This window comes from Acinonyx jubatus, chromosome A2 (genome assembly GCF_027475565.1).
Source record: "Acinonyx jubatus isolate Ajub_Pintada_27869175 chromosome A2, VMU_Ajub_asm_v1.0, whole genome shotgun sequence".
In the NCBI taxonomy this organism is placed as follows: Eukaryota; Metazoa; Chordata; class Mammalia; order Carnivora; family Felidae; genus Acinonyx; species Acinonyx jubatus.
Genome location: NC_069383.1, coordinates 68,767,090 through 68,785,070, shown reverse-complemented (window position 1 = coordinate 68,785,070; position 17,981 = coordinate 68,767,090). Strand labels below are relative to the sequence as shown.

General features: G+C 40.6%; 1 protein-coding gene across 8 annotated transcripts in view; it reads right to left on the bottom strand.

Moving 5' to 3' along the window:
• Positions 1-17,981, bottom strand: part of SLC25A13 (solute carrier family 25 member 13) — a 183,779-nt gene that overhangs the window by 119,735 nt on the left and 46,063 nt on the right. The gene's annotated exons all lie outside the window — the stretch shown is intronic.

The window sequence follows — 17,981 nt, the reverse complement described above, 5'->3', positions numbered from 1 at the left end:
CTTGCCCATATTTTCTACTCTTTTCAGTAATACACATACTGAGTTACTTTTGTAATAAGAGAAAAATTAAAATTTATATGAAACCAAACATCAAGGATTTAATAAACTTAGGTAGTGGCAGAAGGCCTGAATAAGGGATGGGGGTGTTTGGAGGGGGGTACTGAAAAAAGAAATAAATGATGGAAAGAGTCACACTAACTGGCTATCTGAGGTGGACAACCTCCAGTTTCTCTCTTCCTCCTGCTGTTGCTTATTCTCGCTCAGCAGCGGCTTATGCCCCATGCGGTCCCTTTCATCTCCTGCCTGGCTCCCACCTCCAGGCCAACTCTGTGGCTAGGAAAATTTAAGCAACTGCACATAAGGATCTGATCTGTTCAGCTTTCAGGAAGTTTGGATGTAGACAATGCACCATATCAAAATCCAATTACCACTTTTACTTAAGGTTCCTAACCACAAGAGCGCTTTGCAAAAATAACTTCTCCTTATAACACTCTTCCGTGTGTTACAACAGAAGCCAAATGATTGTCCAGGATTAATGGCAGAGATAAAAGTAAAATCGAACTCCAAAAACTGGGTCCCAACCACCAGACCACCCAGGTTCAAGTATCTGAGAATGTCGAGGGGGGGAAAAAAACAAACACAGAACTCGGCTTTCCTGAGATCTCCAGTTGAGCAAAAGAGTTTTGGCCTCTATCATTTTAACATCTTTAATAGCTTTGGGGGTTTTCCACCTCCTTATCTCCTTCCCAAATGCCTTGCAAATATACATTGTTCAGGCCACCAAGCAAATATGTTCCCTGCACCTTCTATATACCAGGCAAGCCCCTAGGCACTAAGGACACCATGAAAATGAAGAAGATGGACAGAATCCACATCTCAAGGATTTCCACTGTAGTGGAGAAGGCAGGCAATGAGCACAAATATACATACGTAAAAATAAGATGATTCATAATCAGCTAACTTCTGTGTAGAAGATAAAAGAAATGCTTTAAAGCAGTGCTTCTCAGCCCCAGAGAGCCTATTTAATTGGTCTTAGGAGGGACCTGAGCAGTCATTTTTTTTTCCAACCTTCCCAAGTATAGCCAAGCCTGAGAATGATATGGATGGGACATGGGCTGTCTGCCTATGTGGCCGGCAAATGCCTCTTGGGAGGTGGCAGTAAGTCTCAATGATGAAGAGAAAGCACTGGGAAGATATGGAGCAAGACTATTTGGGACAGAAGAACCTCGGTGAGAGGCTGGCCCTAAGACAGGCCAACCTTGGCAAGACCCATGGGGCAGGGAGCCACCAGAGGGCTGGAGACAGGGGAGGAGGGAAGCTGAAGGGAGACGGGGATGAGGGAGTGCGTTGAGCATACGAGGCTATGTGGATTTCAATGCAAGCATGCATGGGGGACAGCCACTGTTGGAGGGCTTTATGCCCAGCAGTTGCATGGAAAGAACACTCAGGATACTGAGGAACACGGATTGCAGGGAGAAGAAGTGAGCCCAGTCCCCAGTGGCTGCAGCAGGCTAGGCCTAAAGCTTAGCAGGAGAGAGAACAGAATGGAAAGGGTTCAAATCCAGGCTCTGTCCAAGAAGTCACAGCACACAACTTATAAAGCCCAGGGGCAAATCAGGCACCACCACCCCCACCCCCCTCCCCACCCCGGAAGCCCAGTGGCCTGTGGATGCAGAGATTATGGCAACCGGAGGCACAAACTCTGAGGCCCTGTAGTTACAGAGGATATGAAAACTACTAGTTAGGCAGATGATGGATTTTACGTCCTAAAATCATCAGTAGTAAAGTGGAAAAAGGCCCAAGTTCTACTTCTTCCTTTGCCTAAGTGGCTGAATGATCTTGCTGGACAAGTTGGAGCAGATCTCCTTTCCCGATCTATGAGGGAGGATCTATCCAATGCATTTCAGTCTACTATCCCGTTTTCTTCCAGCACTGGCCTTGACATTGCCAGGAGTATATGTGTCCAGAGGCCAGCTGGGCTCCTCAGCTCTACATGCACTTGGGTTCAAACCTCACTGCAGCATTTGCCAAGGGGCTATTTAAATTCATTGGCTCCAATGAAATCTGGCAGACTGAATATTGTTCAAACAAGCATGCTACTGCCTGGCTTTGAAAACCTATTAAAGATTTTATTAGCAACTTTACTGTACTGTTATCACAAGTTTAGCCTATAAATATCACCTCTGCATAGATCACTGCCTCTATATTGCCAAACGTAGATAAATATCATAGGCCCTCCCTTGTAATTGTGACCTTGACTCAGTAAGTGATAAGCCCATACTTCCAGATCTACCTGTCTGTCCATGCCTTGCAGTTCACTCCAAACAGCGCTGGGCTACCCAAAGCTGCCTGTGCCAACTACTCAAATTTATAGAGGGCATTCTTATACCTCCAACATTTCCTTCCTTATCAGAGGGATCAAACATATTTAACAGGTATGACTCACCCCCATTCTACTTTTTGTTAATAGTTCACTGAACTACACACTCAAAAATGTCTCTCACCTATACACATTCTATACCCCATTCCTTCTTCTCTTCTTTGTTAAATACTACTATCCACTCCCCAATGACCTCAGGAGAATATGTCATGTCCTGTCACCTCTCCAACCTTTTAAACCTTGAGTCATAAAAAAGTTCTGATCACGGCCAATGCCCACAAGAGTAGTACTGGATCAAGGAAAAGAATGCCCCCAGAGACAAATCATGTTCTCTATCCTTGTAAGGCTCTAGACAAATATCCTGTTCATTCTTAAATGCCAATAAGCATTGAGGGGGAAAAAAAAACCTAAAAAGCTATCTTTTATGACATTGTTTCCATTTTTTCTAATAACCAATATTGACAGAATTTAATAATGTGCAGCATAAATATCCTGTATCTTAATTACATCATGGGGTATACAGCATTTTGAGATCTACCCAAAGATTCGTATTTCTTTTAAAAGGATAAGTGTATTAAGTTAAAAAAAAACCATAAACAAGTCGTTTTAAATTGGAGGTTGCCTTAAAGGAGGAAAAGAATTAAAAGGGAATAGAAAGACCACTTGTTTAAAAGAAAAAAAGGGAGAGGGCACCTGGGTGGCTCAGTTGGTTGAGCGTCAGACTTTGGCTCAGGTCATGATCTCGTGGTCCGTGAGTTTGAGCCCCGCGTCGGGCTCTGTGATGACAGCTCAGAGCCTGGAGGCTCCTTCAGATTCTGTGTCTCTCTCTCTCTCCCTCTACCCCTCCCCCACTCATGCTCTGCCTCTGTCTCAAAAATAAATAAACATTAAAAAAAATTTTTTTTAAAGGGAGGGGGGAAGTAGTTTTAAACCACAATGGAAAATTCACTTAGGTAAGCAAAATAGATTGAAAATATATTTATATTTCCTAGATCTTCCTTTGTTCTTCTAAGGCTGGATGAGAAGGCTTCAACTTCATTAACATGGTAAATGAAGAAGGACAATGGGGATATAAGCTTTAGGTAAGAAATCAGGACCTGAAATGTGAGTGGGCACCGAATTTGTTCACTAGCATTTTTTAAGTGACCGCTATACACTGGCTATCACTCTGCATAAAGCAGCAGGTTAGTTGTTTGGTTGCCACGGAGTAACCAGGTGGTTTAAACGCTTCCAGTAGAGCACACACTGTGGAACCCTTTACTTATCTGACTTGAGTCTTCAGTTTGATTGTTCCTTTGGTTCAGAACTGAAAAGCACAAAAGGTACCTTCCACTCAAGAGATTGTGTGAGTACTTAAAAAGCCCAGAAGACAGGCTGAAGAACAGAATTTTCTCATGAACACTTTTAGCAGATGCCCATATTAACTATGGGTGTTTCTTTGCTTATGTAGCATTTGAAAACACCAAATATCGACTGAGTTAAATGATTTTTTAATTGGGACACAACGCCTCTCTCAGTGTACTTTTCTGCATCTTTGAAGCCAGGTAATGATGATTACAGTGATGTCTGAAAACAAATAAGCACCTAAGCACAGACACACAGAAAGTGACAAGAGCAAATGTGCTACTTTCTTGCGTCTGCCAACGACAATTCCTGGTTCATCTATTAAAAAAAAAAATCAAAAATAAGCAGTAAACTAAATTTTTACAAAACACATGAAATTAAGTTTTACTGTTCCTTTTCAGGGAACATTATCGATTACTCAGAAATATTTTAACGTTTTTTTCCCTTCAACTGTAAAGTCTTACATTATGGATACACAAGAAAACCTTCTTCGATGTGATGACATAAGCGTTTGGCAAAGCAAAAATTAAGTGACTGAAATAGCCTTTATCATATTTTAAGAAATAAAATTATTCATGCTGTGGGCAAGAAGAAATAAAGTACACAGGCTTGAGCCCAAATATCACACACACAAAAAAGCCAACATTAATATTTGCTGTGCCAGCTGAATTCAAATTAACCCAATTTTACATGTTAATTAAACCAGCTATTTTCTTCTTATTGTATTTTTGCTTCTTAAATAGTAGAGTCTACAAGTGATTCCCAACAGACTTGTTCCAACAACAATGACGTATTCATTTACTTCTATTATGACCGTACAATACAGTAACTGAGCAGTAATTTTTCACAGTCAATTACATGTGTGGCTCTTTATGCTTAAAGATGCTGAAATAATGTGTACTATAGAGCCATATGCCTGCATCTTTAGTGTGCCTGAGGCAGTTGCCTGGGTAACACATTTTCTCTTCGGTTTAGCATAACCCTTCATTGAATATCATTAGGTGTCATTAAATAGCAAACATTAACATGAACTTCAATACACTACTTAGATAGAGTCATTTTACCCATGTAAACAAGTGCTCCATCATTTATAAGAAGCTTAAAATAGATTATGATTTTCTGTATTTAAGACGACAAAAAAGAAAAAAACAATGCCCACGTGTTGATTCCAAATTGAATTTGCAGAAATTTCTGATAACATAGGAGAATTCAGACCAAGTTTCAGGGATAACACTTCTTATAATATTCAATGTAAGCAAAGAAGGATTGGGTTTTTTACTCAAAGTTTACTTTAAATTTACTCAAAGTTGCAAAATAATTCCAGCACTTGCATCTCAGATCATAAGACTTTTACTGTTTTCTGACAAGGTGGGGAGATGACACCCCACCATTAATTTAGAGGATAAGGTACTTAAAAATCAAGGCATGTAGCAATAAATAGAAAGTATGGGAGACATTATGCATTATCTAAAATATCTTAAATATTGAAAAGTTACTAATGTGTTCCATAGCTCGGATATGGCAACATGCAGTTTATGCAGAGTTTTTCAGAGCCAACGGCCTCCATCAAGAGTAGCCACCATCCCCAATAATCTGCATCAGCCCTCCATCCTATGCCACTCCACACAAACATCCATGTCTAAGAAACACAATGTGCGGGGCGCCTGGGTGCCTCAGTCGATTAAGTGTCCAACTTTGGCTCAGGTCATGATCTCACAATTGGTGAGTTCGAGCCCTACATTGGGCTCTCTACTGTCAGCACAGAGCCCACTACAGATCCTCTGCACCCCTCATCGCCCCCCCACCCGCCACTCACACATGCTCTCTCTCTCAAAAATAAACATTAAAAAAAAAGCAAAACAATGCGCTTGCTTTACAAACACAGTCTCCACACTTAGAACTTCCCCACACTCCTTTCCGTTCCAAAACAACAGACTTCTGATTTTTCTGAGGCACGTGGTAATTCTATGTAAGTCTAAAATTTCAGTCAAAAAGCAATTACAGTTTGTCCTCTATCACCTGCATTACAAAGGGCCTCCAAATATTCGATGTTAATTTTAAAGGGCATGCACAAAATGGAAACAAGTCATCAAAGGACACAGCCATCTCCGATATACTTTCTCACGTTTCCCAGTATAGGAGGAAGGCAGGCTTCAAAGGCCTGGAAAGGAAGTAGAGGATGGGGTTCAAGACCGACCAGGGTGGAGATCAAGAGTGTTCAAGGCTCAGGAGTGAGCTGCAAAGCTGCCAAGTCAACCTAAGAGTAACTAAAAAGAAAGCTCTGCCAAGAACAAATGAGTTCTTGGTAATGGGGATGGAGATCCCAGATACAACTAGGATGATGAGCTGAGATCTTTTTTTTCTCCCTCCCACATCTGTTTTCTAATCCACAACAAGGAAGAAATGGCCACACAAAATGCAATGACTTAGCTTCAGGTACCAAGCTTCCCCTTCCACTATTCCACGAATATTCATGTAGCTGCTTGAATAAAATCTTAATCACTGTGTTCGGTCCATGGGCTGAGATGTGGTCAGAAAACACACACACACACACACACACACACACACACACACACACACACAATATTATATCAAATAATATATGAGCACCAAATGATATTAAATGTATATTCCATTTTCGTTTTAGCACTCTGCTCTAAAATGAGGTAAATCATGAGAAACAAATTGATAGCCCCAATCAATCTTTAAGTCAAACATTTCCAAGGATATACTGGGATCAGCAGAGATTCAGTCACATCACTGAAGCCTCTATGAGAATTTAGGTTCTTAATGATTATCTAAGACACTCTAGGATTTCAAATAAAATTTTTAAATTAAAACTAAATTGTATAAACTGCCATTATTGCAAAAACTAGCCTAATCACTTCAGAAATGTTACTGAGAATTGAAACAAAAATTGATTTCTGCTCCTAACAGTGGAAGTGATGTTTCTGGATTTTACCCCAAATCCACAATATACAAAATGCTATTTCCATCCTTATCCCCAGTAAAGATTAATTAAAATTCTACTACATGAACAAAATTTGCTTGCCTAAGAACTGGTAACGGTCTAGAAAAGAAAAAAGAAATTTTTCATATTTAATTGTATTTTGCGACACAAACAAACACGAACAAAATATAATGAATTCACCTGCTAACACAGGCCACCCACAAATGTAGATTATCATGAAAAGAACCAAAAGCATTTATTATAACTGCTTGAGCCTGGTCTACATAGGTTTACATTTTATTTTATTCTCTGGAAGAACCTATATAAATGTTGAAAACAGGTAAGAAAGGAAAAATTTTCTGCCCAACAGGTTTCCCCAGCCTATTCCACACTATCTTTGTATTCATTAACAAGTCCTATTTCTAAAGGTCTCCTCACAATACCAGGCTTTTTTAAAAGCAGACAATTACAACACAGAATAGCGATTGTAAAGAGTAATCAAAATTAGAAACTGTTGGGAGTACTTTATATTTTTGGAAAAGCAAATTAAGCTATAAGATTTTTTATAAGAGACTTTTTTTATAAGAGGTGCTTTTGCTTTTTCTGGCTATAATTATTGCTAATTGTGGAAAAGCAACATCAGCGCTTTAATGTTTTTTCCTTCAGTAAGCTGGTGACTGTTTTACTTCCTGACTTCAAAAAAAAAAAAACAAAAAAAACCCAAAAACTGTAAGAAGAAAGCAAGCACTGGTCAGGACATCATAAAAGGCATAGAAAGAGGGTTTCGATATGAATTACACATTCCTCAGATACTTTCAAAAAGGGTTTTCTCCCATGGAAATGTAACACCCTTAGTGAATTTAAAAATTATATTCTACATCAATAACCAGAAGGATAATGTGAATTAAAATGCATTAAGAGGTAACACAGGACTATATTTCTTTAACTCTACTGCAGAAGGTCTGAACTCACCAGACCATAAACACGGAGAAGGGCAGGGGACAGAGCTGAATGGACCAGCAGGGGGACACCAGGCAGTGAACACTGAGGCCTTCACAAGGTGCTGAAGGGCAGGGTAGGAGTCTAAAAAGGATCACGAACCTAATCCTACGAGTGGTTTTCTCGATACAAAGAATTCCTCAGAGCAATTTTACAAAAACTAGAATGACCCCAGACTATGGTGGCACCAGCCTATTTAGAGAAGATAAAAGTGAAGACAGGAGAAGATAAAAGATTTGCTAAAAATTTCAGCACCTGTTACAGAGACAGCCTGCATAAAATGTTAGTGTTCCCAGGAGAAAAAGGACAATCAGGGATTTTAACATGCTGAATTTCAATATGGAACCAAAAAGAGAACCTGAGAATCTCATCCCCTCATCATCTCAATACTAATATGTCATACACTCATGGCACTTTATGTGTCCAATCCATTCAGAGTCATTCAAAACATATTGATGGAGTGCTACCATGTGCCAACCCACTGTCCTATGATCTGCAGAGTCAGCAGTGAACAAAACAAATATCCCCGCCTTCCTGGAGCTTACAGGCAAGTGTGTGCCAGAAGGTGGAGAGGGAGATAATAAAACAATAAATAAAATCCTTATGAAGGAAAAGGCATGGTGGGGGTACAACTTAAAATAGTATGCACAGGGAAAAACCTCCCTAAGGAAGTGTTATCAGAGCAAAGACCTAAAGGAAATGAGTGAGCTTCCTGAGGGAAGAGGAAGTGCAAAGGCCCTGAGGTGAGACTAATCATGATGTGCTCAAGGTGCAGCAAGATCAATAAAGGGGTTGGGACAAAGTATTAGGAGGAAGAACAGAAGCAGATGAAGTAGGGGGGAAGGGAAGGAAAGTGGCCACTGCTAGGCCTCACTGGCCACAGTAAGGACTCGGGCTTTTGCTCTGAGTGAAATGGAGAGCCAGAGAGTGCCATGATCCAACTTAGGTATGAACGGGATCACTCTGGTTTCTGTGCTGAACAGACTGAAGGAAATCTAGAAGCAGGGAGATCTGTTAAGAGGCTATGACAATAATCTGAGTGAGAGATGATCTTGCCTCAGACAATGATACTAGCAGCACAGAAGGAAAGAAATGGTCACATTCTGGATATCCTGTAACTGTCTGCCACAATGCTACAAATGGAATTAAAAAAAACCTAACTCATGTGAAATGCAGGGTCACACTGGGAGCTCGATTATTCACTAGCAATCAATCTAAAGAACTAGCCAACTGGGGGCCACATGCCATTCACCAGTTGCACAGAATCACTATGGAGTGAGTTAATGAAGAGTTTTAGTTTCTTCTCCCTTTTTTTTCTCTTTTTGGTGCTCATGTAATACAGTTTTCTTTTTGAAAATTTACATTTAGATGAGCTTGAAGAAAAGAGAAAAGTGAAGCTGAACTTCAGTGGTATGTACCTTTGCTTCCCTGCTGCAGCTTTTACGCATCTTCACCAGCAGCTGGTGCATCACTATCTTTCCCAGTGCGGGTTACATGGGCTCTTTGTTAGCAACCTACCAGATGCGTCTTCTACTAAGTACCTCCCCTCAAGGGATGCTCCGGTCACGGAGCCTCAAACCATCAGCCCTCCAGAGAGGGCCACAGCAGTTATGAACTTGGAGTCAGACACTTGTTATAATTTGTCTCCTCTGCCTTTAAGGAAACAAGACAAAGCAATTGAGCTTGTCTTGGAGTTTTCCTTTGGACCTTCTCTCATTTTTTGGACTTGTCCCACACTTCTACTAGGTCTTTACCTTTCTTGGTCAACTTTCTGGCACCTTCCTTTTTCGTACTGTCTATATGGGTACCGTGAAACCTGAGAAGCAGCTGATATTAGCCACCATGCTAAGAAATTGGAGGGAAGGAGTTTTACCATATTTTGAGGGTAAAGCCAAGTAGATCTGACGAAAGACTAAATGTGAAGTGTGAGAGGAAAAGGAGGAAGCGAGGATGTCTCCAGGGTTTGGGACCTGAGCAACTGTGAGACAGAATATCCTGAGGCAGCAAATAAGAAAAGAAGAATGCTTTTGGAGAAAAGAACGAGGAATCCAGTTTAAGACACTTGAGGTTTCCAAAGTCCTGCTAAACATGCAAATGGAAATCTCAAGGAAGCAGCTGAACAGAGAGGACTGTGGAGTTCAACCGGGAAGAGAGGGCTACAGATATAAAAGCAAAAGTTATGGAGTATTTAGAACCATGAGGTAAGGGAAATGAGATCACCAAGAAGTGTGAGAAGAAACAAGAAGTCCCAAGGACTGAGCTCTGAGAATGGGAGATGAGGACGTATCTGAAAACAGGGCTCAGAAAGAATAATCAGGGAGGCAAGAGAATGGGATGGGTGTCCCGAAAGCAGTATTTCCAGAAGGTGTGAGGGAGAAAATATGTTAACCTGAAGAGAAATATTATCACTGGATTTTGTTATGCAGATCTGTGATAGAACAGAAAAAATAGACAGATCCCTGCCCCTTGTTCCTGGCACAGAGCTCCTAACCCCCTTGGAACTTCCTGGGTGACAGCAGTGTCTTTGTTCTAGTAAGATGACTCTGGGTGGGTTCCTGAATAGGGGCTGGTCACCGAAAAAAGCAAGCCATGATGACAGCTTGGAATTTTCAGCTCATCCCCCATTCTCTAGAGAGGACAGAGGTGCTAAAAATGGGTGAAGCCTCCATAAAAATCCCAAAAGGGCTCAGAGAGCTTCCAGATTGGTGAACATGTGGCAGCTCTGGGGGAGGGCATGGGATCTCCATATCCACTGCCCCATACCATGCCTATGCATCTCTTCCATCTAGATGGCCATCTGCATCCTTTATCATATCCCATTTTTTAATTTGTTTAAAAATTTTTTTAAGTTTATTTATTTTGAGAGAGAGAGACAGACAGACAGAGACAGAGTGATCAGGGGAGGGGCAGAGAGAGAGGGAAAGGGAGAAAGTGAGAGAGAATCCCTAACAGGCTCCATACCATCAGCATGGAGCCTGACATGGTGCTAGAACTCACAAACTGTGAAATATGCCTTGAGCTGAAATCGAGGCAGGCACTTAACTAACGGAGCCACCCAGGTGCCCCTTTTATCATATCCTTTTATAAAAACTTGGTAAACAGCAAACTGTTTTCCTGAGTTCTGGGAGCCACTCTAGCTAATTACCAATCATAAGAACCTCTGATTTATGGGTGATCAGTTAAGTTAACAACTTGGACTTTGCAACTGGTATCCGAAGTGAAACCAGAGGGAGGTGGTCTTGTGAGACTGAGCCCTCAACCCATAGGATCTGATGTTATCTCTTCTAAGGGAAGAGAGGAGATAGGGTGAAGGAGGCAGACATCTTAAGTCAGATTTCTGAGTATACCTTGCTTTTGTCAATACAGCTTTGACTTGGGAAACATGTTTTACATATTCAAGAATTAAATTAACTCTAAAAGAAAAAAAGCAATCCCTAAAAACTGAAGACAAACTGAAACGAATGAATCTAACCATATATCTAGTTGGTGGCCAACCCACACAGAGGAATGAATTGTTTCAAATAACTTTAGAATACAGTCTTTCTACTGTAAGTATTTAGTGAGACACATTCCATGCACAAACAGAGCTGAAAAGAATCTTAAACTTCATTCAATATCTGTTAGCAGCAATACTGGTGTTATTAATAGTTTTGAACGTAACCTACATATTGCAAATAGGTAATTCCGTGAATGTTGCCGGTAGCCAAGAGTTTTTCAATGAAAGAGTAAAGAGATGATAGAGAAATTGAATAAAATACTTTGAATTTAATTTTGCCAATTGTTTAACTCTGAGTTAGAGTTAAACCAAATACTTTGAATAAAAATACTTTGAATTTAATTTTGTCAATTGTTTAACTCTGAGTTAGAAATGCCAGTGTGGACTGAAAACTTTTCCCCCATTAGCCACTGGAAAGGCCTCAAAGCAATGGCAACCCAAAAGAAGCACATGTGATACCTACAGTGTGGTCTCTAAATACAAGTGCCCATTAAAAAGAATAAAGACTCCATGAAGAGTGGACACTTCCAGGTCCAGAGCAGGAAGTCCATAAAACAACATTCTGCTTTGCCAGGAAGCAAGTAAGCTATCAAATACAAATGGATCCTACCAAAAAGGGCTAAGGAGAAAATATAAATGGGCCCCCACTTACCAAAATGAGATAAATATGATTCTCCCCTGAAGTCCAGACCCAAACATCTAACAGCCTAGCTCTCCGCGTGTATGTGTAATGAGCACATCAATACTGACACGTTCTACAGAAGTCTTGAGGCCAATCTAGCAAGAACACCCAAAAATTCAACCACTTCTTACCATCTCCACAACTGGCACTCTAAGCCTGCCATCTTTTGCCTTCTTCCACTCTTGCCCATTTCATTCTATTCCCCATAAATCAGCTAGGGAGATCCTTTCAACATTTAATTCACATCATGTCAGTTCCATGCTCAAACTCTCCAATGACCTCTACTACACGTGGAATAAAATTGTACAAGATCTAATAAAATCTGGCCCTGGATACCTTTTTGGCTTCCTTCACTTTCCTGCTCTTTGCGAGTCTCGAGTCCCCCTGCCGCTTCTCAGACGTGTCAAACACTTTCCTATCTCATCTGCATCTATTATTCCCTCCACCCAGAAGCTGAAGACCTAGATTCCCACATAGCTCACTCTGAGGTCTGCCCAAATGGCATCTTGCAGAGGTCGTTCCTGACCACCCTATCCACCATGGCACCCTTGAGCACTCACTCACCACCTCCTTCCCGTGCTTTCATACATACAGTTACCTGCCTCTATACCATAGATCTATTGGTTTACATCGTCCATTTGCTATATCAGAGCATACTGCTTACCATTTGGTTTAGAACTATGTCCGGCCCATAGCTAATGTCAATAAGTATGGGTTAAGTGAATTACTAAATATGAAATTAACCTAGATTTTTTAAGTACTGAGGTTCCCTCAGGTCTGTAACACAAGGCTACTTTACTGTACTATACATCCTTTATTACAGATACTAAGTTACTCTATAATTTCTACACAGGTTCAACAGTTATCCTCTGCCATCTCTTACTCTTCTAGACTGAAAATCCCAAAACCTTTTTTATCAGATTGTGGTGGAAACGTTACCCTCAGAAACCTTCATTAAAGTCAGAGAATCTCAATCTATTTACTAGGAAGTGACGCATTGACAATTATGCCACAATCAATGGGAAAGTTAATAGGCACTAAAATCTCCTCATGATTCACTTCAGGAATCCCTCACAGCTTCGTGCAAGACTCTTAATTTCAGCAACTGCCACATCTTGTGCCTAGGACACTGCCACGGGTAGAGAAACAGATGTGCAAGTAGCCAGGAAACAGAGCGTACACATGATTCCCTCTCCTTTAGCCTTTTAGATGTGAGTTTTAAACCCCACCAGTGCAGACTAAAGCAAGACTAAACAACCAAGCAAAGAAAGCGGGAGGGAACGTGTTTTGGCTCTTTCATTTTCTGAACACCTCCACACGCTGGGAAGAATATGGAGGAAGGGTTGGTATTTTCAGTTGGCCCAGTAAAGAAAGATAAGAATTCTGAGAATATGGTATGTAACGGGACCTCAAGGTTGAGTCTAAGAGTGAAAGGGGGAGAGTGATCCAAAAACTATTCCTAGGTTAGAAACAATAGATGTGAAGAATGTGAGGGCAGTTTTTCAAAGGTCTGTGGGTGTGGATGACAGCTGATGTAGTGCTCATGGAGCTTTTAAGTCCACGTTATGCTGGCCAAATCATGAGTCTTGGAGGCTAAGAATCGTTCAAAGGGCATCAGAACTCCTAAGCAAGGACACAGGCAGAGTTCTCATGCAAAGCTCTATTTTCAATATTCTCCTCTATGTGTAGAAAGTTCAGTAGAGCAGACTGGGCACAAGCCAAAAAGAACTTGGTCCAAATTCTAGTTCCAGCAATTCACTAACTAGGTGGCTTTGAACTCTGATTCTGTACCTCCCTTTATAAGTGGGGCATGAAAGTACCTGTTTTAAAGACTCGTTATGAAGGTTAAATAAGAAAAGGGATGGAAAGTGTTAGCACCAGACCTGGAACCATAATATATTCTCCTCTCTCCTCAAACCGCCAATACCTCAACCCACATCCTCCCTCTCATCTATTTCCCAGAGCAGAACCAAGGAAACCAGAAGAAAACTTCCTCCAAATCCTACCACCACATCTACACGTCTCTGCCCTATACTTTGCCTGCCATTCCATTGTTCTAGCTCAGCATTTCTTAGACTTTGGGGTCTTAGGGCCCCTTTTCATTCTTAGGAATTTTTGAGGATTCCAAACAGCTTTTACTTATGTGGGTTATATGTATCATATTTACTGTATCGAAAATTAAACAGGCAAAATTTTAAAGTATTGATTAATTCACTTAAAAGTGAATAAATCTACTACATGGCGATATAAATAGCATGTATCTGTATGAAAAATAACTATATTTTCTAAAACAGAATATGTAGTGAGAAAAGAAGCATTTTATGTCTTTGCAAATCTCTTAAATATCTGACTTAATGGAAGACAGCTGCATTCAATCTGCTATAATATGTTGTTTTGTTAGAGGGATATGAAGGATTTCACCCTTATGCAGATTCATAGTTAGAAAAGGAAGGAGTATTTCAGCAGCCTTTTCAGATCACTGTGGCTATTCTACAGACTACCAAATCCTAACAAGTGATAGTTCCTTACAGATTAGTTACAATGTGGAATCTGAAACAGTATCCCACTCTTACATTAAAATCCATAGGTCTGTCATGCACTGTGAATACGTCTTCCACCCGTGCATGATTTTGAAACATCCTATACTGGACAGCTGGCAAATACTTTCACTAAGTTATGCCAATCTTCGAAATGTTGGCACATTTCATTACACTGTATTAAAAACTCACATTCGTTAATTCCCCCACTAATTACATCAGAAAAGTCTAAGCATTGGGAAGCTGTCACATGAAAATTTTCTCTCAAATAAAAACAGCGTTCTGTGAAAAAAAAAAAATGTCTAGCTCAGCTAGCAACTCAAATCAACTGCTCAAACGCTTTTCCTCTGACGACCAACCACATGACAATAACCAGCAGCAATTCTTTATGCCTATTTCCCATTTAGTCACCCAGCATTTTCAAATTATGTGTACTCAAGGGTGAGACTTAATAAAAATCAATGATTTATACTGCTTCTCCAAGGCCATTCTGAAGTGGAATTAACCTCCTCATCACTACCGTCACCGCGAATGTGTGCTAGCAAAGAGCATGACTACTCCCTCCTCTCGTTTGGCTTGGTGGCACTCCTTAACTGACTGGTGTTAAGGCTTCACAAGTTTTACTCACCACTTTTAGAAAAAGGCAGATGTGACTCTGAGTATTATTATGTAAACAGCTCTGACCTCACGGATTCCTTCAAAAGGTTTTCAGAGGCTCCCAGGGACCACACTTTGAGAAGAGCTGTTCTGGATGAACTCACCCAGTTCTCACAAGACCGCACCTCCTCCTCAGACAATGCACTAGAATGTCTTCCTTTTCTCTCTTACGTGTCAGATCTCCACACTCTACAGTCATTCCCCTGAGCTTACGTCATGCTGTCATCTGTCCAAAACTCCCCTTTCCCCTACAGGAATGGCCCCTACTTCTCACCTTCCCTTGACAGCCACACTCTCCAAGAGGGGCTGCATTTGGTATGTAAGAGAAGATGGGGGGAAGAGGAGGAGGGATGTCCCTACATATGAATGAGAAGTGAAATCAACACCCAGTCATTAATCAACCTTTTCCCGAATTAAAAAGAAAAATAAACCCAGGCACCTGACATTCCTAAAGGTTTTCTAATATACCAGCGACATAATACAAACCTTTTTAAGAATTCTTTTTAATTTGCTCCTTGCAGACACCGTCTAGCCACCACATTGCACGCACCCCCCTATGATTTCAGACATCAAATATTAACACAAAGTGAGAAATGCAAAAAGAAAGGGGGTTAATCAGACACCTTGAGAGAAAGAAAAAAATAACACTGATTCAATGAGAGCTGCTAACGAGGCTTTTTGTTTTGGTAGGTTAATTTGGGAGTCTGATGACTAAGAAGAAAATTTAAGCTTCTCAGGTGACTGCTGTTGATTATTATCAAGTTTTTTTTAATGAAAGAGATGCCTTTGCTTAATTCTATAGCTTATGAATTTCAGGTGTTTATCTGAAATCCGTGTCCACCCCAGTATGTAGAAAACGCTCCTCATTAGCAAATTGAAAGACCTCCTCTTATTGATTCTGGATTATATTTGACAGATGAGCATTTCAGACTATGAACTGCTGATATTTAAATACATTACCCTAATACTCTTTAAGCATTGCCAATTGTAAACCTCATTAACTCTCAGCGTGTGGCCAAGGCCTGGATTTCATCGCAACAACCTCACAAAGTGAAAACAGGTATATAAAAATGATTTTATCATCAACAACATTATTATATCCTCCTTCACCTTGTGAAGTATTTAAAGGCCATACTTTTTTTTTCCCCCTCAGATTAAGATCAAACATGGGAAAGGCAGAGAACAGACTTGATTTATGTGTGATTTAGTCACACATTTTTAAATCATCAATTTCTTTTTTATTGTTTCTTCTTTAACACCCTTATTCCTTATGCCTCAAAATGAGAATTGGCCCAGGAATGATTCTCTGTACTCTGAAGAGAAAGCAATTCTTTGCTGATTATATTGCTATCATTTTGATTCAATAAACCTAAAGGTCAGAAGGCTTTCATGGTCTGTATTCGTAATGAAAATCAGGATCAAGGAAGCTTTTGCCCTTCCGCTCCACAGGGGGTTTCTGTCCTCCCTGAGCTCACCTTAGGACACCTGGGATACAGGAGGACAGGTGTACCGCACCAAATTCCCCACTTGGCACTGTCCCTGGAGCGGGGACTGAGATGGTGGTAAAAGGGACATGTCAGCTCATTAAGAAATCAGGATTTCTGGGACGCCTAAGTGGCTCAGTCGATTAAGCGTCCGACTTTTGATTTCAGCTCAGGTCATGATCTCCCGGTTTGTGGGTTCGAGCCTCATGTCAGGCTCTGAGCTGCCAGCACGGAGCCTACTTGGCATTCTCTCTCTTTGCCTCTTTCTCTTTCTCAAAAATAAATAAACACACATTAACAAAAAAAAAAAAAAAAGAAATCAGGGTTTCTGATCTTCCTTTTTTCTTTTTTAATTTACATCCAACTTAGCATATAGTGCAATAATGATTTCAGGAGAAGATTCCAGTGATATTCCTTTTTTCAAAAGAAGAGCCAACTTCTATTCTTGCATGGAGTGCAAAGAAGTTCCACGCCTGAGATGGAAAACGTGTATGTGTTAAATTCATACATATGATCTCAGCAAACCGATTAGATGCCAGAGCTGGCCAAGGCCCACCCACACAGACAGGGGTCAGTTTATACTAGATAGTGAGCATCCTGAGCCCAAGAGACCAGGCACCCAAACACATCCAGCTTATTCTGGCCCCCACTTAGTCTCCCCAAGTAAGAAGGTCACGTACTAGGAAAAACAGCTTTTGAATCCCAGCTGTCTCTAGTGAGATATCAGTTAATAATAAACAACAAACAGAAAACATGTTTGCAAAGCTCAAAGGGACACACATAAAATTTATTTTTACTTGCTCTTGGTAGATAGTTGTGTGAATAATGTATAAAAATTACCCTCGGATGACACACACAAAAAAACCCTTCATTCCCATTTTAAACAAAAACATAATGATGAGAAATCTAAAACACACATCAAAAATCATACAGACAAATCCAAAGTCAAGCACAGAGTTCACACTGTTTAGCTAAAGTAAGAGGGTCTGGGCCCTAGAAGTCCTTCTACTCCTCTTCCTCCTTGCTTTCCTCCTCTCCTTTCTCTTCAAATGCTGCAACAAGCCCTTCTTACCCATGAGGTCCACCACACAAAAGGCTTCCAGGACTGGGCATTCAAAGTTTCTTATCATCTCTCTCAAGGAATTTCACAAATTGATTAAACCCATTATTAAATCTATTAAAAGAATGGAATTTGGGGAATCCAAACACAACAGGCAATTAGAAGAGAGGTGGGGACAGGTGAAATCAGAGAATATACGTGGGCTGTAAGACAGGCACATTAGGCCAAGACTCAAGTTATCCTTTGATGGCTCTTCATTGCTCTCAAAATAAAGGCCTACAATCCTTAGTATGAAGTACAAGTTCCTATGTACTTCCCTCCACTATGCTCTGCATTTTCTGTGCTCCTGGTATGCCAGCTTCTGCATTACAGAATATGAGCAAGCAGCTCAT